The sequence below is a fragment of the Cavia porcellus genome, unplaced genomic scaffold, assembly GCF_034190915.1.
Source record: "Cavia porcellus strain 051 isolate PalLab524CR breed Dunkin Hartley unplaced genomic scaffold, mCavPor4.1 scaffold_8, whole genome shotgun sequence".
Classification (NCBI taxonomy): domain Eukaryota; kingdom Metazoa; phylum Chordata; class Mammalia; order Rodentia; family Caviidae; genus Cavia; species Cavia porcellus.
In genome coordinates this window covers 68,038,748-68,062,363 of record NW_026947491.1, presented here as the reverse complement: position 1 = coordinate 68,062,363, position 23,616 = coordinate 68,038,748, and the positions used below count along the sequence as shown (strand labels likewise).

At 42.2% G+C, this 23,616-nt stretch overlaps 1 long non-coding RNA gene and 1 pseudogene across 1 annotated transcript in view; one reads left to right on the top strand and one right to left on the bottom strand.

Moving 5' to 3' along the window:
* Nucleotides 1–23,616, top strand: part of LOC134477362 (uncharacterized) — a 204,322-nt gene that overhangs the window by 18,105 nt on the left and 162,601 nt on the right. The window lies entirely within an intron of this gene.
* On the bottom strand, nucleotides 11,278–12,494 carry LOC134477196 (high mobility group protein B2-like; annotated as a pseudogene).

Here is a 23,616-nt window from a genome sequence, read left to right as displayed (position 1 = left end):
TCAAGACAAAGGACCAAACAAATGCATCCACATCCTAAGGACTGATATTCTAAATAGTTCCCTATCACCAGGAGGAAGCCAGGAGTCACCCTCCCAACCCCCTAGAGAAGTCACTGCTCTCTAAGAATGTGGGCTTTCTACATGACTTGCTTCCCCATTTGTCCCCAGTGTAATCAGCTTTACCTGAACTATTAATCTTATTGGCTAACCCTAGTTCTGTCCCACCTTATGCCCAACTGCCTTGTGAGTTCCCAGTTTTCCCCACTTTGAACCTGTCTTGCCCCATGATTTTGCTCTATAAAAGTCCTTTGAAAAGACAGAGTCTTTGGCAACCCGCTAGGGACCCCTTCTATCTCTCTCAGACAGAAGCTTTCTTTCTCTCACTAAATATATTCTACTCTTAACCTCCATCGTTCCAAAATTCATTCTTTGATTTTAGAGAGCACAAACTCGTACTGGACATAGTAAGTTGGGAGTTTCATTCCCCTATATCATTACCTTAAAATAAGAAATTAAGGAAATGTTGGTGCATGTGGGATATAAGGAACCATTCATGCTCGTGGGGAGGGAAGGCTAGAGTCTTCCATTCCAGGGGATATCTGTCACGTTATTTTCTTCGTGTCCCTGGAGTTCTGTAGTGCAGGAACCTTGGATAAAAGGGGAGTTAGTTTATCAAGATTTCTAAAATGGCATTAAAATACTAAGAACCTGCCCATCTGGCCTGACCGTGGGAGGAAATAGATATAGAAACAGTCCCGGAAGTAAGAGAGCTGGAGGGTCTGCTAGAAATACCCCTGCAGGCAGGCAGAAGGCTGTGCTGGAAAAGGGGAGTGTGGTCAACCTCATGTGACACACACAGACACCCACTGTTCCTCCAAATTCAAATTGAGCAGAACTTGAAGGTAGAGATCTTAGCCTTTCCAGATTGCACCTCCGGAAGTTAGTCTGGATTTTCAAGAATTATCTGTAAGATTTTCTTTTGGCTCAGGCTGGGTGATTCTGGGTACATCAGGTAACAATCTCCAGGCAAGCCAGGTTGCCAGTTCTTTTCCAGGTTGAAGTACACTACACTGGATGACCCTTTGGTCTTTACTTTGGGAGGTGATAAGTATGGTGGTAAAGAAATAGGATTTGGAGTCACACTGCAAACAGATCCCTCTAAGATACTGTGTTGATATAAGAATGAATGAACTTATCCGGTTGAAATCCCCAAGCATCTGTATTTTAGTTTAATGGCTTTGGATACTTTATCCAAGGTTTTCAAGTCTCAGTATTCTTATTTACAAAATGAAAATAAATAATACTTCACAGTGTTGTTGTAATAAATATAATGTTATGATATATCTGTAACCCTTACCCCAATACCCTAACGAAGGCAAGCTGTCATGATAGGGGTAATAGCAGTATTATTTACAGAGTTGTTACACAGTGGGAGAGGAGGAGGTGAAAAGCTGTCGATGCTTCCTGGAGCCATCAAGAGGATCAACAGTAGATTAGTACATTACAGTGAGTCTGGATGGGAGTGTGTAAAGAAGATTAGGAGGAAAATATAGAGTATCTACCTTGGTGTTGACCAACAAGGCAGAAGGACGGGTGGAGTCTTAACAAAATCAGGTTACCTGGAAGAGAAATTAGCTTTTGGGAAGTGACAGGTGTCTCCTGCCTGAAACCTGAAGACCCTCTCCCACATACACCTGCCTATGTGGGAAGGAGAGGAGGGCTGGGGATCGGCCAGCTCTCAGCTGTGTATGCACCATATGCATATACTGCACACTGGGTCAAAAGGAGGCATTGCTGAGCTGGTAATGAAGCCAAAGACATGGGAAGGTACTAGGAAAAGCTAAAGGTCATCAAAGTAGGTTTCTGCTTTTTCCGTGCTGGATGGGATAGTCTTTACCTATGGGAAACTTGACAGATATGCTGACACGCTCGGTTTTCTAACACTTACTCTGGGTTCTTCTTTCTAAAAAACATAGTGGTGTTTAATGTTATGTGGTCTTATGCCAACTAGTTGAGAAGGCACCTGCTAAAAGGGAATATGTAAAATATGTGAACGGAGAACCGATAGCAAACATTGCTGCCATGAATGTATCTTATTAGCTGTGGTGAATCAGCTGTCTTGTTACATCACCACTGAGCTACATTCCCAGCCCTCTGTGCTTTTGGTAACATTTTGTAATGTGGGTCAGGATCCACTCTCTGCTTTCATCTTCTTCCCTCTGTAGTTATGTTGAATAATGTGGAAGGGCTAGCTCAGGGATGGGAATGGGTGTATTGATGGGAAGTAATTACTCACTTGTGTTAGGGACAATAGTTGTATCTTAATATAGTATGAGGGAGTGAACACTTACTGAGCCCTTGATACATGCCAGTCACTATGCTAAAGGCATCATATTAAGGACCTCATGTGATTCTTACCACGGGGCATGAGCTGAGCACTCTGCACATGTGCAGGGTTGCAGTGGGTGGGATTGGAACAGGTGCTCTGTGGTTACTGCTGTGCCTCAGTAGGTTGAGTTCTGTTGGACTGGCTTCCATGCTGGATGCTGCAGGAGAAAACATCAGAGACGCTGTTTTCCTCAGTTCGCAAGATTCTACCCTCAAATATAGCAGCCCAGCATGAGAACTTTCTCCCTCTGGAAAATAAGCGAGTTAGAAGTTTGATGCTGGGTGAGATGGTGGTTATTGCAAGAGCATATTCTGCCTTATTATCCTCTTCCCTGCAAAACAGCTGTAAGAATATTAGCTCCTGTTTGTGGAGCTGTGGCTAAGTGCTGCATACTTTCCAACTCACTGTACGTGCATTCACACATTGGTCCTTGTTACTTTCTGAGGGTGGAACTGAGGCAGAAAAGTTAAGTCAGTTTGCCCAGTGTTTCCCAGTCAGCAAATGGAAAGGCTCTGACTCAAACCTCAGGATGTTTGTTTTTAGATGCCAGAAGCAGGACAAGGAGGACTGCATCTAATAATCTCAATCACACTGAATTCTCCATGGAGCATGTGTTTTATTTCCTTCCCCAAGCTCATGCATATACAGTGCAGACTTAGGAATACTCACTCATTACTCAGTAGAGCTACAGAAAGGTGATTGGTGAAGGTACCATGGTTAGAGCACGATGTATGAGCTACGTACTTTTTAACCAACTTGGATGGAGGCTGGAGTTCTTTTCCTATTTTAGATTTGACCTCAGTATGCTCCCTTTAACAAGTTGACTTCAATTATTATGGTCATTTCCCATTTACGTTTGGAGCAGAGTTTGTGACCTTAGCATTCTGCTTACATATCACTTTTAACTATGCCTGCTGTTAGCTTGAACATCCTTTCTGTGTGAATAAGGTTTGATTTTCACACAGCACACTTTCCAGTCAAAGTTTCCTACTTGCCGCTGTCATAGGTGTGAAGTTCTGACCCCAATGGAAGAGGCATTTATTTTCCCTCTTAGAGAAGCACAGAGCTGGAAGCACTTGGTTCATCTCTGGACTTGCTTTGTCCCTCTGGGACAGTGTCCGTTGGATATGCTTCATTAGAAAGACCCCAGGCTGGTTCTTAGGAGCTTCCTGTTGGCCAGCTGCTGTAGTGGAGCTGGCAGGTACCAGGTGTGGCCAGCAAACATACCTGCCTCAGAGGCCTGGGCTCTTTGAAGTGTTGCCTGGAATGTCCCACTTCAAAGAAACCACACTGCAGCTGTCACCTGGCTATCTAGGGGAAGTCTGAGAGTTAATGTGCAACCCAACCCTCCCACCTCCAGCTCACACCTGGGACACTGAAGCACATTTTCCTCTGGTGCAAAAGGTTTGGAAGCATTGTTTCCAATTTATCTCAGCAGAAAGCTCAGTGCCCTGGGTCTTTAGATAAAGGTTCATTGTATATGTCTCTCCAACAATAAAATAAGTAAATGAACAGGATTTTCTTTTCTGAATAGGAATTATTGAGCAATAAAGTAAGTGTTTGCAATGACTTAACAGGAGTTTAATTATCAGACTAATTTGTAAAAAAATTTAGAGAGGCTTTGTACAAATGTGGCAGCTTTTGTCTGAGAATCAAAGTGGGTTCTCTGCAAATGAATAAATTCTTCTGATGGCTCTGCAAAGTGTGCACTCAATTACTGTTTTGTGTTTTCCCTGGGCGTCACACACTCTAGGGCTGGGGTGGGAAAGCAAAATTTATTTATAAATTGCAGCAAGATGGACACAGATTAGATCTAAAAACGGACTTCCTGGTTGGGATGTTATTAAACACCAGCCTGAATTACTGCAGCAATTTTTAAAGACTTGCATGAGTAGACTTCCTGCCACTTCGATGGCTGTGTGATTCATCACAAACCAAACCACCATGCTCTTCCACTAAATAAGCTGCACATTCAACTTACATTTAGATACTAGAGCATCAAAGGAAAGAAAAAGAGGCTTCGAATGAGTGACTAGAAAAATTGAAGTCTGCGAGACGCTACTTTAAGAGTCTGGACTCCTTTAAGACCACCCAGCAACTCTAGTACCTCAATTCATATAAAAGGGCTGAATTTTGCCTGGTGTAGTCCCCATTGCAGTGCATACTCTCAAATTTGGCTTCTGTTCTCTTTGTCTCTCACCCTTACCCGTGACTCCCTTAAAGATCACAGCCTGGGTCTTTAAAAAATAGGATGACAAATACTTGCATACATGTAATGAGGCTGGAGTTTCATTTCAGGCATCTCTTGGGCTGACTGATGTCCTAATATTCTTTCTGTGCATGGTTCATATGGGCTTCATGTTCCTTATGCCTGCGTACTCCTCGGACAGGGAGAGAGAAGATTTGGGGACAGGACAGGTTCTTTGCACACTGCCTATGTCTACTCCGAGTGTGGAGTCTTATTTATTCTTTCTCTCTTCCCCAATCCTTTTCTTCTCTTAGTACCTCTGCTTATTAGAATCCTTATTTTTCTGTACCTTTGGTGCTAGAATTTGCAATAGATTTTCCTCCTACCTTAGAAATCAGTGCTCCTGCCCTTTGCTCCATCCAGGCTGCAGTGAAGCAAGTAGAAAATAGAGCTTCTAGGACTAGCAAGCCTACTTAAAAAATCTGGCTCCATCATGTTTTAGCCATGGGAATGTGAGAAGGCTTGTTAGTCTCTCTGCCTCAGCTCCTCATCATCAATAAGAATGGTAAGAATTTCTGCCCTATAGGAGTCACAAGGATTAAATGAGATAATGTGGACTGGGGATTTGGCTCAGCAGGCATAACTGCAAGTGCCAGGTCATGAGTTTGATCCCCAGTACTGCAAAAAAAAAAAAAAAAAAAAAAAAAGATAATGTATGTAGAATACTTAGTACATGGCAAGCATGCAAAAATGCTCTGATAATAATGTTTACTGTTGGCTGGGGATTTAGCTCAGCAGCATAAACGCCTGCCTTGCAAGCAGGCAGTTGTGAGTTTGATCCCCGGTACCGATAAAAAGGAAAAATGACAAAAAAAAAAAAAAAAAAAAAAAGTTTACTGTTAATTAGCTGGACTCCAAAAACAAGGAATTTTCTAGAAAATGCAGTCTTCCATGTTCTTCCTGGGTCTAGTGTACCTTTAAATTTTTTATTTTTTTGTCTTTTTAAACAGGATCTCATTATACAGTTTAGGCTGGCCTTGAGCTCACTTTGTAGCCCAGGCTGGTCTCGAGCTCACAATGATCCTCCTGCCTCAGCCTCCCAAATGCTGGGATTACAGGTGTGAGCCACCATGCCCACCTCCTGTATTTTTAATTATTATGATGTTTCTCCAGCTGTAGGCTGGGTCTGAATGGTTTCTGAATCCAATTTAACTGGGATCAACTGGACTAGAAAAAAGAAAAAAAAATGTATGTACACAAGGCAGGTATTATGCATATTACTGTTTGTTTATGTTACACACATAGATTTACATATGTTTACTTACAATGTGTTTTCATATATTCATATAAGGTATCCTGAATCATAATGTAAAATGTCTTATTTTGAGCACAGTCAACAAAGTGGAAAGTACAAGACTAGATCATGTAAATTAAAAAAGATTTTTTTGCTACAACTTTCTGACTTCTTAATTTTGCTTGCAAAATAATATAGCCTTTTAAAAAATATGACTGGCAAAGTTGTAAATGCTTTTAGTGAGGAAAGAAAGGGATTCTTTAAATGACTTACAAGAAAAAGAGGGCAAAAAGGTATAAGTTGTCTTTGCAAAAATATATACTTATGACAAGTCAATAGCCTTACTGTATAAAAGAACACTAATAAAGTACCTGAACAATTAATTTACAAATAAGTAGATAGCAAATAAGCACAGTCTCATTAGAAATTAATATAGGGGCTGGGGATTTAGCTCAGCGGCATAAGCGCCTGTCTTGCAAGCAGGCAGTCCTGAGTTCGATCCCTGATACTGATAAAAAAACGAAAAAAGACAAAAAAAAACTAATATAAAAAACCGGCTAAGTCATTTTTCACTTACTAAATTAGCAATTGTATTTTGTGTTAATGTTGAGAAATTTACAAGGAAATAATGAATTCTTGCACACAAGATACTGGAAATAAAAATTGTACCTTTATTTTATTTCTGAGACAAAGTCTACATAGTTCAGGCTGGCCTTGAACTCATTATGTAGCCCAGGATGGCCTCAAATTCATAGTGATCCTCATGCTTCAGCGTCCCAAGTGCTGGGATTACAGAACAACAGTGCCACCATTCTTGGCTAAGATTGTACCTTTTCTGAGGGAGCACTTTGATTTCAAAAACCATAAAAATGTATATATTCTTTGCACTGAATTTTCTGCTTGAAAGAATGTATCCTAAGGCCATAATAAAGCAGTTTCACCAACAGCAACCAAGATGATCGATCCCTGCAGGACTGTTAGAATAAGGAGTTTGGGTGATGAATCTGTTTTTCAGAAAAAAATTGATAAAATAAACTTCGGCAAACTTATCCAGTGGAGTAAGAGGCAGTCATTATAAGTGATTCTGCAAACTGAGTGCTGCAGCGTGTGCCTGTAACACAAGCTGCTTGGCAGGCTAAGGTAGGGAGGTTGTGATTTTGAGGCCAGCCTGGGCAACATATTGAGACCCCATTATAAACACACAAAGAAGCTGCTGCAGTCCCAGCCCTGTGGGTGACTGAGGCAGGAGAATGGTGAGTTTGATTCCAGTCTGGGCGATTTATTGTCTCAAAATAAGACGGGCTGGTGGTCTGGCTTAATACAAAGCCTGGAGGTTGCAGGCTCAATCCCCAGCACTACAAAACAGGTAAGTTATGGATATAGTTCCTAAGATTATTCTCTTCTGTATAGGGTCCTGGGGACTGAGTTTTTACTCGGTCCCCTTTACCCTGAGTTACAGCCCTCGCTTTTTTTATTGTTTATTCTGAGACGAAGCTTTGTCAAATCACTCAGTGCCTAGGCTGGGATCAAACTGGTGTTCCTCCTGTCTCAGCCTCCTAGAGTGCCTGGATTACAGGGGTGCTCCACCATGCCTGTCTGGACACTGGCTTTATTTTTGGCACCAGTCCTCCCTGGAGTTATTTAAAGACTTGTATCTTAAGTTTTGCAACTGTTTTGAAGTGTGATGTATTGAATTTAGGCATAAGTGTTTACTCAAATAATAGTAATAATGTGATGGGCTTTAAGTAACATATAATGTGGATGAAATTGCAGGTTATTTATCCAAGCACTGATAGCCCACACCTGCCCTGTTGTTCTCTATATTAGCCAAAACCACACCCAGGTAGGCTTTGGCCTTCCTGTCGGAACCTGATGCGCTGGTCAAGCATTCCAGGCTGTGTTGTCATTACACCCACTGCTGGACATTCTGTCCCTCCCCTGCCTGACCCAGGTGTACCCAGCATTATGAATGGGGCCTGTGGACGCTTGCGGCTCTCTGGGTGCTGCTCTCTGGACAGTCTCCAGTCAACTGGGGGCCGTGGGGACTGTAGCACCCGCTCCATCCTGGCTGGCAAGCCAGTGTGGCAGGCAGGTGGCTCTACATGATCTCCTTCCCAACCTGCCCCCATCGGCTGAGTCTGACTCACTTGTTAGGAGAGGAGCACACGCTATCCACCTAGAGAGTTAGGAAATTAGTCTTTAACCAGACTGCAGCATCCAGAAGTGACCTGCGAAATGCCAACTGAATTAAGTGGTTGCGATATATATGTGCAGTATAGTATTACTTGGGAAAAAAACAATATGGTGCTGTATTTTAGACAAGGTTTGTCACCAAGGATTCATGTGCTAGAAGCTTGGTCCTCAGTGTAGCTCTGTTAAGATCTTTAATGGGTAGAGCCAAGTGGGAGGTTATTGGGGCTCCTGCCTTTGAAGGGATTATATGGTTCCCCAAGACTCTAGTTCATTGCTCAGAGCCTTCTGCATGCCAGGCAAACTGTATCACTGAGCTCCATCTGAGACCCAGTTATACAGAGCTAAAAAAAGGATAGGGGCTTTGGCTTCCTGGGGGTGGTGGAGTAGAAAGTGGGATTTCAGATAGAAAACTTGTGTACACAGAATGTGCTATTAATTTCCATTATGTTGGTTTTCTTTATAGATATATACATGTTCTTTACAAAAGGGCAGCTTTTCAGAATTAACCCTGTCTTTGACCTCTCAGGGTAACCATTTTGAAACATGCCAAAGAAATATTTTGAGGCCCCACAGTTCCTTCTATTCCAAGATGACTGATTAGTGCATTTGAACTAATCCAATCAGCCTTCCTTTGGGGGCTGGGGTATTCATGGATGGGACCAAAAAATTAGCCATTAATGTTTAACCCAAGTCTCGCAAGGGGAGGGGGGAGAAAAAGAAAGAGAGACAGAGAGAGAGACAGACAGACAGAGAGATCCTTGTAAGCCATAGGTGTCTAGGTATTTAAGGCATTCCAAGGTAACTGGGAGAGTCTTATAATGCAGAGAATGCTAAGTAGCCCTTCCTGTGTACACAAAAATTTGTGTAAATTTTGGTCCTTACTAATGAGCCTGTGACGGGAATCAAGTGCAAAGGAAGCATTAAATCTGGTTTTATTCAAGTTATGTAATTAATTCTGGCACTGTAGTTGGCTTCCCAAGTTTTACATATAGTCTGGGTTTGTCCGTTAAATTAGAGGTGAGGGTGGGAGTTGATGCCACAGTATTTTTTATCTTTCCTCAGGAGGTTGTTTTGAAGAATAAAAATGCCTAGAGCATCTGATGCAGGGTTAGAAACGTTCAGTGATCAGCAGCTCAATTCCCTATCTGCTGTTTTCTGTCCCATGCTGCTTTCTATGGAGAGGTCTTTCCTTGGAGGCAGGGCAACAAATGATCTGGAGCTGGTGTGGGAATTTAGCTCCAGAGATTGACTGGTGGATCAAATTTGCTTTGTGCTGACCCAAAGGAGAGTGGCTCTGTACCTCATTAAGTGTCGCTGTGGCATGGTCTTTCTCTTTCTTCTGGCTACCCTATTGCACCTCTCTTCTCAAGACCACTGTTGAATCTGTAGTTTCACAATACCATGGGATTTGTGGGAACTGAATGAATTGCTTCAAGATCTAACATAAAAATAAATCTTGGCCTCCAGCCTAAAAAAGGTCACTGGGAACCCAATCAGAGCTGGGCAGCAAGCCCAGGCCCAGGCTAATGAGACATTTACATGCTAGACCTTCTCTTTCAGCATGGTCTTCATGGGGCTCACTTGCACGGAAGTGCAGAGTGTCTGCTGCAGGCCTAGCTGGGACTTCCTCACTGAGCGCCATGGCTTCCAGTAGCAGAGAAAGTGTTACTAAAATACTCCGACATCCAGCATGCTCACAAATGGTGGATCGACAATCCAAAGCAATCACTTGCTTTTTGCTTTGCTTTTATAATTACTTGGTTTTCACTAATATTTTTTTCTGAGTCTCTGCATCATTCATCTGTGCTTGATTTGTTCACTCCTGAAGTCTAATCTTTTATTCTGAGAAGAGGTATACATAGGCAAAGGAAAGGTAACCTTGTTTTCATTGTTGTGGGAGTTCGGGTTCAAGATTCAATGGATTTTTAGGAGAGCATTTTAATCTAGCAGATAAAGAAAAATTCAAAAGGGAACCAAAAGAAAATTTAGTATTTGAAGACCTAGGAGGATGTTAATGGTGCAGTGTTCATTTTGCTTGGACAATAGTATAGGCTCTCCAAAATAAAAAGAGTGGCACTAAAAAGAGTTGATTGGTCATTAAGGCATGGCAAGGACAAGGGAGAGAAGGCTTATGTGTTCTTAAACAAATCATTCTCACTGGGCATGGTGGTGGTGCACACCTGTAAACCCAGCCCTCTGGGAGGTTGAGACAGGAGGATTGGATGTTTGAGCCTAGCCTGGGTAATTTAGTGACTTGGTGAGACCCTGACTCAAAAAAATAAAAAAGCACTGGGGATAGTGTAAGGCCCTGGGTTCAATCCCTAGTAACTATCACCACCGCAACAAACCCAACCACAGCAATAAGGCATTCTTCTCTCTCGGGTCTCACAGACTTGTTGGGTCTTAGTGAGACAGAGGTAGGATAGCAGGTAGGATAGCCACGGACAGACAGGACAGCAATTTGTGTGGTTTTTGCCAGAGTGCACACAGAGTCAGATGGCTTTGCCAGAAATTTTTCAGTCTTTCGTAGAATAGGAAGAGACAAAAGGGAGACAAACTTAGTAACATATGGGGTGGAGAAACATTGCTTCAAATCAGAAGTGGGAAGAAATCAAGCTAAACTTCATTTCCCCAAATCACTTTTACATTCCTAGATTTGGAAATGACGTTAGTAACTATTCTTTCAGTGTAGCAGAGTATCATTTTTATTTAAGTGAAAGTTCAGAGGTACCAAGGAAAAGAACCCCAAATTTAGAAATAAGAGAAAAAGAGGAGAGCTTGTCGTTTTAACTTTCTACTGGGGAAATGTTTAAAAATCCATCAAGGATTATACAATTGTTTGATAATTTTTTAATATACATAATTTTATTACACTTTTTTTTAAAAAAAATGCAACATCCTAAAAACCCCAAAACTTACTATTGATACTAGTTCCTGCAAACCCGTTGTGCTACCATGCACATGAAAGAGATCATTAAATATTTAGGAACATTCCACATCAAAAACTTTAAAATCTAACTGTAGTAGCCCCTCAAAAAGCTACAATGTGAATTTTTTTAAAAAGTATTTTTTGACAAAGAATTTTATCGGCTGTACAAAATTCTGTACAGTTTTTGTACTGAAGCTAATGTGGAGCTGCGCTTGAATTCACATTCTTAGTAGAACAATTGCCTGAGCACACACACATTCCACGTGCCATTCCTGGACAGCCACTTACTCTTCATCCTCATCCTCATCCTCATCCTCATCCTCATCCTCATCTTCATCCCCCTCCCCCTCCCCTCCCCTCCCCCTCCCCTTCCCCTCCCCTCCCCCTCCCCCTCCTTCTTCTCCTCCTCCTCTTCCTCTTCTGGTTCATTCTTCTTCTTTGAGGCTGTTGCCTGCCAGGACCCTTCTTTCCTACTTCACTCTTGCCCTTGGCATGGTACGCAGCGATATCCTTTTCCTATTTCTCCTTCAGCTTAACTGCTTCTTGTTCATATGGTTGTTTGTCTTTGGCTGACGCCCAGACCACATTTCACCCACATTTTTTGCAGTATCTCCAATGGACGGCCTGATCTTTGATCTCTGGGTGATGTTCAGAGCAAAACAGGAGGAAAGGAGATGGTGGTCTTTTAGGAGCCTCAGGATATTTCTTCTTTCCTCTCTCATTGTTGCAAGCAGCCGAGTTAGTTAGAAATACTACAGGCAGTGAGACAGGGCTAGAACTCTATAAGACAGAACTCCGGGCAACCCGCCTGGGACCCCTTCTGTCTCTCATACAGAAGCTTTCTTTCTTTCAATACATATATTCTGCTCTTAACCTCTGCTGTTCCTAAAATTCATTCTTAGATTTTAGAGAACACGAACTGGCGGACATAGTAGGCTGGGGAGCTTCCTTCTCCTCTGTCATTATCACCACTTGGGAAGAAGGTAATTCTTCATCTCCCTGTCATGGCGAGATTTATCACCCTCTGCCACATCGTCACCTTGACTTTTCCCTGGCAGGCAGGGTCTTCCATCTCTCCCAGCACTGCTTGGAGAACTTGTCCAAGCTGACCGAGGAGGGAGTCAGGGTGCTCCTTGGGGCAGGGCTGCAGGAAGAAGGCATGAAGACATCTTGCCCTGGCTTCCTGGGGTGTCCCTGGCCCACAGCGGTGCAGCTTGCTGTGAGCTTTTCCCGAGTCCCTCCTTCTTGGGACTCCAACCGAGATGCCTCCTTCTTGGGGCTCCGGTGTGGACTGGTTTGCCCAGTTTTTTGATAATTTGGGGCATTATTTACCCTTGACGAGGCCTAGCCTCTGTGAGCTCACGTGTTAATTTGTACTCATGTCCTATATGAAGATAACCCTGAGTATTACGTTTTCATTGGCCTGCAGGATGTTAATCAGTTGTCTGTTTGATCTTGGGGACTCAACGCTGGGCACAGAACAGCGGGGTGTATGGTCCATCCCTGAGCTGGGCACTGATTTGGAGTAGAACTCTTATTTATGCATTCTCTTCTGTTCATGTTATAACCAGACCCCCAAGTGCTCTTTATACCTGCCAGACCCCTCTGTTGGCTTCCCTATTGATGAGCTGAACATGAGCTATACGTGTTCCTTTTGCATTTTTGTGAGTCAAATTTGCAATTATTGACAAGCTTTTCTTTGACAGTAAAGCTGATCCCTTATTGTTTGCTGAGAAATATTTCTCTTCAGGTTTTTCTTCTGCTTTTTGACTAACTCTGAATAGCCGTGATTTTATCAATGGTTTTGCGGAGGCTCACAAAATCCTACCGTTCTTCAGAGGCACTTGTAAACAACAAATAAAACTATTTTCTCATGTAAACAAGCTCTCCAATCTGCCATTTTTATTTATTTATTTATTTCTGTTTGTGGATGGAACTCAGGGTCTCACATAGGCTGGGCAAGTCCTCTGTTCCTGAGCCACATCCTCAGCCCATTCCTTTTCTTCTTCTTCTTCTTCTTCTTCCTCCTCCTCCTCCTCCTCCTCTTCCTCCTCCTCCTCCCTCTCCTCCCTCTCCTCCCTCTCCTCCTCCTCCTCCTCCTCCTCCTCCTCCTCTTCCCTCTCCTTCTTCCTCCTTCTTCATAGTGGGGATGGAATCCAGGGTCTTTGCCCTGAGTTACATTCCAAGCCCTTTTAAAATTTATTTTTCTTTAAAAAAAAATGGATTTTTCTTCCTTTCTGCAGGGTGGGAGGATGCTTTTACTGTAAAGTTGCTAAATTGCCCAGGCTGGGCTGAAACCTGTGATCCTTCTGCCTCAGCCTCTCAGAAAGCTGGGATTATAGGCATGGACCACACCAGGCTGCTGTTCTTACTCTTAAAGACAGTCAAAGTGAGCAAAATCTTTACAGTAATCCTGGATTTTTATCTAAATGGGAGAATCAGTGTTTCGTGTCATTCAATACTGATTGTCACGGCTAGATCTTGTATACATACAATTTGTGCTTTAAAAAGTTATAGTCACTCATATAAATATTTGAGGAAAAGGACTGAATCTCTCTGAAAGAAGCTGAATTTTTCTTTAATAAGAAAAGACCCTGAATTAAAAATAGTAATGTTCAGAGTAGTTTGTTTGCACTTGAATGAATTTGACCCCTTGCTCTTCAGTGATGAGCCACTTGAATTCAACTACTTTTTCATGTGATCTGTTTACATCTTTGAAATTTGGGAGATGCAGCATATCGTCTTGCTTATTAAAAGAAAAACAGCCATGAGAAATATGATACTTTATATGCAATAAATATACATATTTGGGATGTCACAATTTTGTCTTACTCTCTTCCATTCAGAGTGGGACATCAGTTTATATGAATAAGTACCTGTTACCAGAAAGCAAATGCACTGCATGTATTATTTGTATGACAGTTCCTATTTGGAAGCTGCAAATTCAAATGAGCTAAAATATGTATCATAATGTTTCAATGTGTAACATCAGAATAAAACTCCTAATGACTTTTATGGATATTAAAATTTTTATTTTTTTCAAGACAAGGTCTTCCTATGTGATTCAGGCTGGTTTTGAACTCATGGCAATCCTCCTGCCTCAGCCTCCTGAGTGCTGGGATTGCAGGCATGTACCATCATGCCTGGCTTGAAATATTTATTTCTTTATAATTTTATTTTAATGAGAATAAAACCAAACAAAATAAAGCAGAATAAAGCCAATCAAAACAAAACAGTGAAAGTGATATAGAACTTCAAAACAGCATAATTGTAAATCAACAGTGGTTACCATAATGCCTCTTGTTGTCTCCAAAATTGCTGTCCAATTAGACACAATAAAATCAAACAAAACAGAACAGAATAAAATCAATCAGAACAGAACACTGAATAGAACAAAACAATAAAATGGAACAAAACAGTGAGAACAATATTGGATTTCAAAAACAAGACAGAAGGAACTCTCCAATAGTTGCTATACTGTATACTGTTACCCTCTAAATATATGCTTAGACTACCAACTTCAGACCTGCAAGTCAAGTAAACAGTACAAGCATTGAGTTGTTTTGGTACTGCAGTTGCTATTAACTCAGCCTGTCCTCTGAGTCAGTCAGTGGCTTACAGGGTGGTGGTGGTGGAGGTTCCTTCTTTCCCAGCCTGCATGCCAGCAGGCTCATAGGAAAGGCACATTGGCTTCTTGTTTCTCCTCCTGGGCTCGTTATGGCTGCCACTGGCTCACAAGAAGTGTGAACTTTTTTGGTTTTGGTTTTTGAGACAGGGTCCCACTCTATCAATGTTTATTTCTTTAGAATACTCATTTTATAGTTAAGTCTTAGTTATGTCAGGAAGAGTTGTTTTTTTCTCACTGAGGACAGTGAGTAGTGACAAAAGTAACGGGTTTTGTTTTAGAAAGTGATATTTATCACTTTTTGCTCCCCGAATATGTTTCATAAATATGGCATTCCTTTTATTTAAAAATTGGAGTAAGCATTGTGTTGCTATACTACTGGTTCTTTGAGCTGCTTGTTCCCAAGATAGAGCATAAACTAATATATGTGAAAAGAAAGAATGTTTAATTTTTTAAAGTCAATATATCAAAAATTCAAGACCAAGGGGCAAATTCTGAATGCCTATTGTATTAGTCAGTTTTCTATTACTGTAACAAATATTTGAGGTAAATCAACTTATAAAGAGAAAAGGGTTATTTTAGCTCACAGTTTTGAGGTCTTATTCTATGGTCACTGGGCTCTGTTCCTGTTATACCTGTGGTGGGGACATGTGGCAGAGGAAGCTTCTGGCCTCATGGCCATCAGGAAGTACAGAGAGAAGGAGAGGAATGGGTAGGATCCTACAGTTCCCTTTGAGGGCGTGCCACAGTGACCTGAGATCTCCCTTTTTGCCCCACCTCTAAAGATTTCTGCAGTCTTCTGGTAGTACCAACCTACCAGTCTTCTGGTAAGCACCAAGGCTTTATGCTAGGATCCTCAGGGAGAAGCTTAATCAAACCTCAGCACTCATGACTGACAATTTAGTTAAGAGAACAAAAGGGTAGAATTGAGGTAAAATATCTTAAAACATGATTTTACTAATATGGAAGTTATTGGTATTTTTAAGGCCAATATGCCTGGTATCGTATGCATTCTTGGCAATGTTTGCAGGCATCTATGATTGTGATTAGACTTATTTATTTATTTATTTTGTCTTTTTCCTTTTTATCGGTACCAGGGATTGAACTCACAATTGCCTGCTTGCAAGGCAGGCGCTTATGCCGCTGAGCTAAATCCCCAGCCCCCAATTAGACTAATTTAAAGATGAACAAGCCCATGAACCTCTCAGATTTACAAAACTATTTTTAACTCTTGTTAAAACTTCCTCAAAATAAAATTTTTTTGTTATTTATTTCCCTTTTAATTGCTAAGGAATTATACTAAGTATTATGAAAGCCTTTGTTCTTAATAAAATGTCTTCAAGTAAAAATCAAATTGAGATGTGAAATTATTGAAACTGGTTTCTAGAATAATGCCAACCTGCAGGCTTCAATACTTTGTTAGTCTTTAGGATCTAGGCTCCATAAAATCAACTGATAATGGGTGATTATATGACTTCTCTACCAGCTTTCACAGCTGTTTATCTGGAAAAGAAGGCTCTACCAGTTCTGCAGGAGTTGTATAATGTTATCTGAGAGGTTCAATTATTTTAAACAAACAATGTTTACACAGTCCTTTCCTGAGAGCTTCTCACCAGCTTTGATCTAGTTGGGAAAAATGGATGTGTGGATCTGAGAGCTCTCAGAACAAGTTAGTTTGTGAGGTATTTTTAATTTTTTTCTTTTTACAACTATTATCTGAAAACATTATAGCCATATGTGTTTTTAGCTATGTATACAGAAGAATACAGACCCATAAAGTGTGAAAGTGAGTCCACAACCATGATGTGTTCACCAGCCAGGGAACCCGCTGTTTTTGGTTCAGCAGTGGTGAGGGGAGGTTTGTGTTACTTACAGACAAAAATAAATGGAAATAGTCTTAAAAATTTTCCTGCAGATTCTTTTTCCTAATTAATACAATGATACTGAATTTGATGTAGAGGTAGTTTAATGTAGGGATGGTAGGGGTAATTTATACTTCTTATTACCTTATGCACACAGCATTTTGTTCACGTAGCAACATATGGTCCGTAACTGGTTCTTCAAAAGCAAAACAGTGACAAAAACAATGGCTCGACTTTCCTATCAGGTAAATAAATCTTTTGCTTAGAGCTTGTACTAAAGAAGTAGAAAGTATTTTAAACTTTTCCTTAAAGTAATTTTTTGAGGGGTGTACAAATTATTTAAAGTTGACTTTTCCATTGTGCATTCAACCAGGTTTAATTCTTCTAAATAAAGGCATATGAATGGATTAGGAAGGTTGTAAGTTTTCCTCAGAAAAGAAACCTTAGCCAGTTTGTGTCAGAAATTGGGTGAATCTAACACAAGCAAGGTCTCCTTCATCTTTTTTCTTTTCCTGTGCTGGGGATAGAACTCAGGGTCTCATGTATGCTAGACAAGTGCTCAGTCACTGAGCTACACCCTTGTCCCTAAGTACCGTATTGTTAGGGAGACAGTCCCAATGGCTTCACATTCTTCTTTCCTCTGAGAGAATATTGGGGTCCCCTAAAATAAATAACGTGGTTCAGAAAATTGGGGACAGATCTTCAGGAACTTGTGCCAATTAATCTTACTTGTCAATTTGACTGAATAAGAAACCTGAGATGACTGGATGGAGGGAGTGCTGTACTTATGAGTAGGCTAATTCACTGATAGTCACAGCTCCATATGCAGTTAAGAGCAGGGCACTGTTAGAGGGTGCAGGTTACTACGGATACAGGGGAATGAAACTCCCGACCTACTATGTCCATGAGTTTGTGTTCTCTAAAATCGAAGAATAAATTTTAGGAACAACGGAGGTTAAGAGTAGAATATATTCAGTGAGAGAAAGAAAGCTTCTACTGACAGCTTTCTCAGAGGGTCCCAAAGGGGTTCTGAGTGGGTTGCCAAGGACTCTGTCTTCTCCAGGGACTTTTATAGAGCAAAATCATGGGGTAAGACGGGTTCAAGGTGGGGAAAATTGGGAACTCACAAGGCAGTTGGGCATAAGGTGGGACAGAACTAGGGTCAGCCAATAAGATTAATAGTTCAGGTAAAATTGATTACATTAGGGACAAATGGGGAAGCAAGTCATGTAGAAAGTGGGCATTCTTAGAGAGCAGTGACTTCTTTAAGGGGTTGGGAGCATGACTCCTGGCTTCCTCAGGATGATAGGGAACTAATTAGAATGTCAGTCCTGAGGATGTGGATGCATTTGTTTGATGGCCTGGCCCACAGCAGGAGGTGTCTGTCTCCCCCATAGTTGTAAACTATCCAGGTTTCTGCACTGGCTCCTTTGAGGACCTAGCCCTATCTCATTGCCTATAACATTTTTAAGTAACACAGCTGCCTGCAGCACTAGGGATATGCCTTTGGAGGATATGCCTGTCTCTTGAGCTCTTCCTCTTGCTCTGCTTTCTGGCTACCGTGAAATGAGCAGCTTTGATGTGCCACGCCCTTTCCCATGAGCCAGCTGACCATGGACTGAAACCTCTGAAACTATGAGCAAAAGGAAACCTCTCTTCCTTCAAGCTGTGGGTACTGAGTATTTGGTCTCAGCAATGGGAAAGCTATCACAGAGTTCAGAAGGCGATACCCCAAAGAATGCCATTTTGATATGTAGATTGTTTCAAACTAAGAGCGCTTGAGGACCTGTAAATGCAGGGAGTATTTTCTTCCCAGTTTCCTTATCTGACCAAAGACAGATCCTCAAAATGTCACAGTGGAGGAAGGGATCACCTATTCTCAGGGCTAATCCAGACACTTTGCTTACCTGACATGTTCCTTATCTGCATAATCAAACCTTTGTTTCTGTGCATTTCCTTTCCTCACCCCTCTAGCATGTAGGGGGTTAGGGGGTAGCCCTACTCCCCAAGAACCCCCAAGTCCCTATTCCTTTATGATAGAATTTTGGCATGGCAGAAAAGATAAGAAGTATGAAATAAAAGCAACCTTTATTTTAAGAATGTGGGAGAGACCCTCTGACCCTCCAGGGTCTGGCATTGTCTGGGGCAAAAACCTTTCATTCCGTCTTTTGATTATTAGGAAAAAGGGCAAAGATTTTCTTTCTTTTACTGCTTCCTGCTGGAAGGGGGCACTGTACTGGGGTTTAGGAGAGTTGACGGGATGATGGTTGATGCCCATGTAGAAGCTGATGCCAGGTATTTTAACCAGGACAACTTTATTACTGGTGAATGCATGTACGTTAGACTGGAAAAACAAAAGACAAGGTATTATGAGGAGGCATGGCACTATCATATTTAAGGACCCAGGTGAGGTAAAAGGAAAGGTGCCTTTGATTTGGATATGTCATTTTATTGGGACCACATTGAGGTAGAATCATTGCCACAGTAAGTTAGAATTCTGAAAAATAAGTGTGGGGTTATGAGAGGAAAAATAAGTATGGGATTATGAGAGGTGATTATTCCCCCATCTGAAAGGGTACAAGTTAAGAGGGCAAGTAAGTAAGGCTTGTGTCTGGTATGCATGATGTGGGAGTCTTTAGGAAATACTGTTGAGAGTCTGCTGTAAAAAGGATAAGGAATTGGGAACCAAATTGGATAATAAAACATGATAGCCTGAGAGTTGTGTCTGTGAGGCATTGGTGAGGTGGAGATGAGTGGGCAAAAGGATGGTTAGATCTAAGGCTGGAAGGGCACCACTTAGTCTGAGTGATGATGTGAAACCAGGATGGCAGTCTAGCAACTTTGACCATTGTTGAGGTTGTCAAGAAGACCAGGTATGGGCCGTTTCATCTTGGTTGTAGTCCTTGGGATGGTTTGCTGTAACAGGACTTCAGTAAGTATATCAGCAGTCTCCCTGGTTGTGGGAAAGGCTTTTATGTATCCTGAAAAAGTATAAACAAAGATGAGAAGATAAAATTTATCTGTCAGTCTTCACCAGGGTTGTGTCTGAGAAATTGGTGAATAGGAAAGGAAGGGGGTGACATGTATCCCTGAGGAGAGGTTTACTAGTGATAACAGGTGTAAGATGTTGAGACCTCAGAGTGTCTGGGTCAGTCTGTATAAACACAAGGGAATGAAAAGCATTTTTAAGATTTAGGACTGTAAAGTGAGTGGTGAAGGGAAGATTTGGCACCACTGGGTGGGTTGGGAAGAAGCAGTCTGGAACTTGCACGAAATAGGCCCTGTTTGTAAATGGCATAGGTTGGCCATCAGTATCCCCTATGGAGAGTGAGGACTTAATATAGTGGCCTGAAAGCTCAGGAAGAACTTTATACATGGCCTCTATGTCCACAAGTATAGACAATGTCTTACCTGAGACTTTTAGTGGGACTAGGGACTCTGAGAAGGACACCTTAAAAGGGGCTGTGGGCCCTGAGCCCTGTCAGTCTTCAGCAGCAAGTTCAAACAGATCTGTCAACGATGAATCTGGCAGTGTTGGCATTTCCTGTGAGGGCTAGAAGTTAGGATAGCTTACCCACTCTCTGGTGGCTAGGACAGTCCAATAGCCCTGGGGTAAGATCTCAAAGGAATGCCAGGATGGGGCACTCTCCTGCCCAATGTCCTTCTGCTGCATTTGAGGCATGGTCCGTGGGTGGGGGGGGAGGGGCAGGCAGCTCCACCTTGTGTTGGTTTAACTGTCTCAGAACTCCAAGTGTTACGGCTATCTCTGTTGTTGAAAACACCAAAAGCCATATTAAGGTCTCCCTGTGGGGTTTGAAGGCCAAGTTTAGCCTGTTGTTTTGGGATCTGGTCTACGGTAGAAGGCATTTGTAATGGCTTCCCATAAGGAGGACAAGCTCCAGGGAATTTTAGGAACCGACGTCATTTATGTCATATATAAGTATCTCTTTATGTTATTAAAATGTCTGATTCCATCTGATTTTTGGAGGGTGGCCTATTTTATTAACTTTTACCTTTTTATTTAGGAGAGAGATCAGCTATGGTGTCATTTAATGTGAGTTGAATATAGTTAATTATGGCTTGGTGGAGGGCTGAGCCAGGGCAGGTGAACAGACTGGGAAAGGTTTAAGCCAGGCTTATGGCCCAGTGTTGGTCTTGTTGTTTTGCATCATATAACCTTTTTTTTTTTTTTTGGGAAAATATCTAGTGGTTTATAGAAAAAGGAATTTGTAATTACCTCTTAATTTCAGTTGTTAAACATGTAGAAGATTGATAACAGTACAGTACAATATAGGCAGTAAGCTTAATATCAATCATGAGCATTTTTAACATCTGAACACCGAAAAAATTTGTGAAACATCTCTAAGCGTGTGTCTGGATCTGAAAGAAAACATTTGTCATGGCTGGAACACAAGAAAAAGGCAGCAGAAACAATCCAAATTTTATATTTGAAAGTGTGAATACACCATCAGATCAGCAACAATGAAATGTCTTAGCTATATGAACTTTAGTTGAGGTATCTCACATAAGGCTACGGAGATTATTGAAGGTTTTAATTAATAAACAAGACTGGTAAAATTCCCAGGTGGCCACTTCCCCATTTATCAGTCAAAGTCTTGCCTATTGTCTTTTAATCTCGGTTTATTTAACCCAAGTAAACCTTGATTAAATGGTTTGAGAATGTAAAAAAAGCTGGTGTAGACCAAGAAATAGCATCTCTGAGCCGCGGAGCTGCTGGTGGCCTGTATTTGTGCTCAGAGCGGTGCTTGTGCTTGGGGGTGGGGCTGGGACTGCTCTGGAAATGCGGGTAGCGCACAGGGTAGGGGTGGAACATGGAGGGTGGGCGAGGCGCCCAGGGTGAGGGTGGAGCTCGCAGGGCAGGTGGTGCCTGCAGAGTGGCGGGTGGGGTGCACAGCAGGGCGTGGTGCGGAGCTGGGACCCTGTGTGGAGCTGGGGCACTGGGAGGGTGCAGGGCAGGGATGGAGCATGGAGGGTGGGGCCAGGGTGTGCACAGGGCGTACGTGGAGCTGGCACGTGGCATGAGGGCCCAGAGCAGTTCGCGCGTGTATTTTCTCTACATTGTCTGGGTGCACCTCTCCCATCCCAGCGGGAAAGTGGCATGAGGTGGGGGGAGGGGGAGCGGGGAGGAAAGAGAGGATGCTGGGAAAGCTTTGAAAGGCTGTCCTCAGTGTGGGGAGGGGGAGGCATCCTGGAGGGCAGTGGGAAAGGACACATTCTTAAAACAGGCCCAAAGATAGAGTTTTTAATAAACTTGTCATCAGTGTGATAAGCTATAAATAGGTATGGTTTTTGGGGGGACAGGAAGTGGTCCCCAAGATAAAATCTGGTGTGGGGCCTGGACCACAGAGTCACAGTCAGGTGAGGCAACAGACTGTGGCCTAACCAGTTCAGATCGTCACCTTTACCTTGTAGACCGAATGGTAATCAGTAATTTAGTTCCAAAGCTCGTGATATTTGGCTGTCACCAAAAACATGAGTGGATTTCCCGTGGATTACAGTAACAGCTCTGCCTGTGAGAGCTTAAAGGCTCTAGAGGATGTGAGAGCTTCCAGTGTGGGGCCTGGCCCATGGAGAAAGGCTCTGCCTTGGGCTGTCTAAGGATGTGAGAGCGTCACTCGAGTCCAGGGAACGGGAAGAAACCCATGTGGGGCCTGGCCCAGCACCGAGTAATCTCCAGGTTGCTCACCTGTGGTAAATGAATTAGACCGGTGTTGTTTGCAAATCAGCAGCGACAAGTTTAGCAGCTCCCGAGTGTTGAGAAGTAAGGAATTAATCCAGGATGCAGTTCGGTTCATGTGAATCAGCAGCGGACTTGGAATGTGGATTCCAGAAGTCACTCGCCTGCCGATCTGAGTCACGGCATCATTTGATAGGATTCTGGTGTGTCCAAAAGATGAGAAGAATGAAATAATGACCTTTATTTAAAGAAGGTGGGGAGAGACCCCCTGATCCTCCGGGGTCTGACATTGTCTCCAGGGGCTGGCATTCTTTCCATCAGACACGTGGTTTGGGGGCATACATGTAGCTTAGGTTTGGGGTGGTACCTAAGGGGCATTAGTGATGCATAGTGATGCACACCCATTGGTATTAATTTCACACCACAGGTAAATTCCAAGGGGCGGGGAAGATAGAGCCCCTTGGTTCCGCCTCCAAGGCTTTATCGGCTACACTGTCTGGGGCAAAAACCTTTCACTTTATGCTATCTAAGCTGGATTGTATGGCTCTCCTCTGAGCTTCACATTTTCTGAGACTTCCATGCATATAAATAAAATTAAAATGCTTTATTTCCTGTTAATCTATTGCCAGTTTATTTCGTAGACTCATTAGTCAACCTTCAGAGAGGGGAGATAAAGCCTTTCTCTTCCCTACACAGCCTTTGGGATTTAACAGATAGACCATAGGAGAGTTGTGTTTCTGATAAAATTTTGTGCATCCACTTCTCCTCCAGCCCGCACAGAATCAGCTGGAGGCAGAGCTACAATGATGCAGAGTTGGTGCTGGCTTTGCTCTGATTGACTAATTGTAGCTCCTAAACTCAGGGTTAAACTGCCTGAGTTCAAATCTTGCTTCTGCACTTGTTAGTTGTATGACCTTGGGCATGTTACCTATACCTTTGGTAACACATCTATATAAAAGAGGTATCAGTAGAAACTCCATTGTGAGTGAATCGATTTAACAGGTTTGGGAAAAAGTGACCAATGCAGAGCAAGCATATAATTAATATTAGCTGTTATTATTGCTATTCCTTCTTGATGTTCTGGGAGGGTGCAGGGCAGGGAGTCATTTTTTAAACCTTCATTTACTTGTTCCTATATATATTTATCTTAAATTTATTTTTTGTGTGTAATAGTCACATATTGAGTCTTACCAGTATGCTGAATACTACTTATGAGCAAGTCAGGATGAATTTTAGGATTGAAGGCCTTCCCAACACTCTGCAGTCTTATATGTAGTTTGTCTGTTTCAGGTTCACAAGTTACCTAGTAAGCAAAGTGAGGCAAGATTCCCATTTAAGAAGCAAAGAACTACCATTTTCATAAGGCATGAAAAGGATTGATAAAGCATCAAAAGTGGAAAAATACCCTGTTCTTGAATGACAAGAGTTTTGTTTCTTT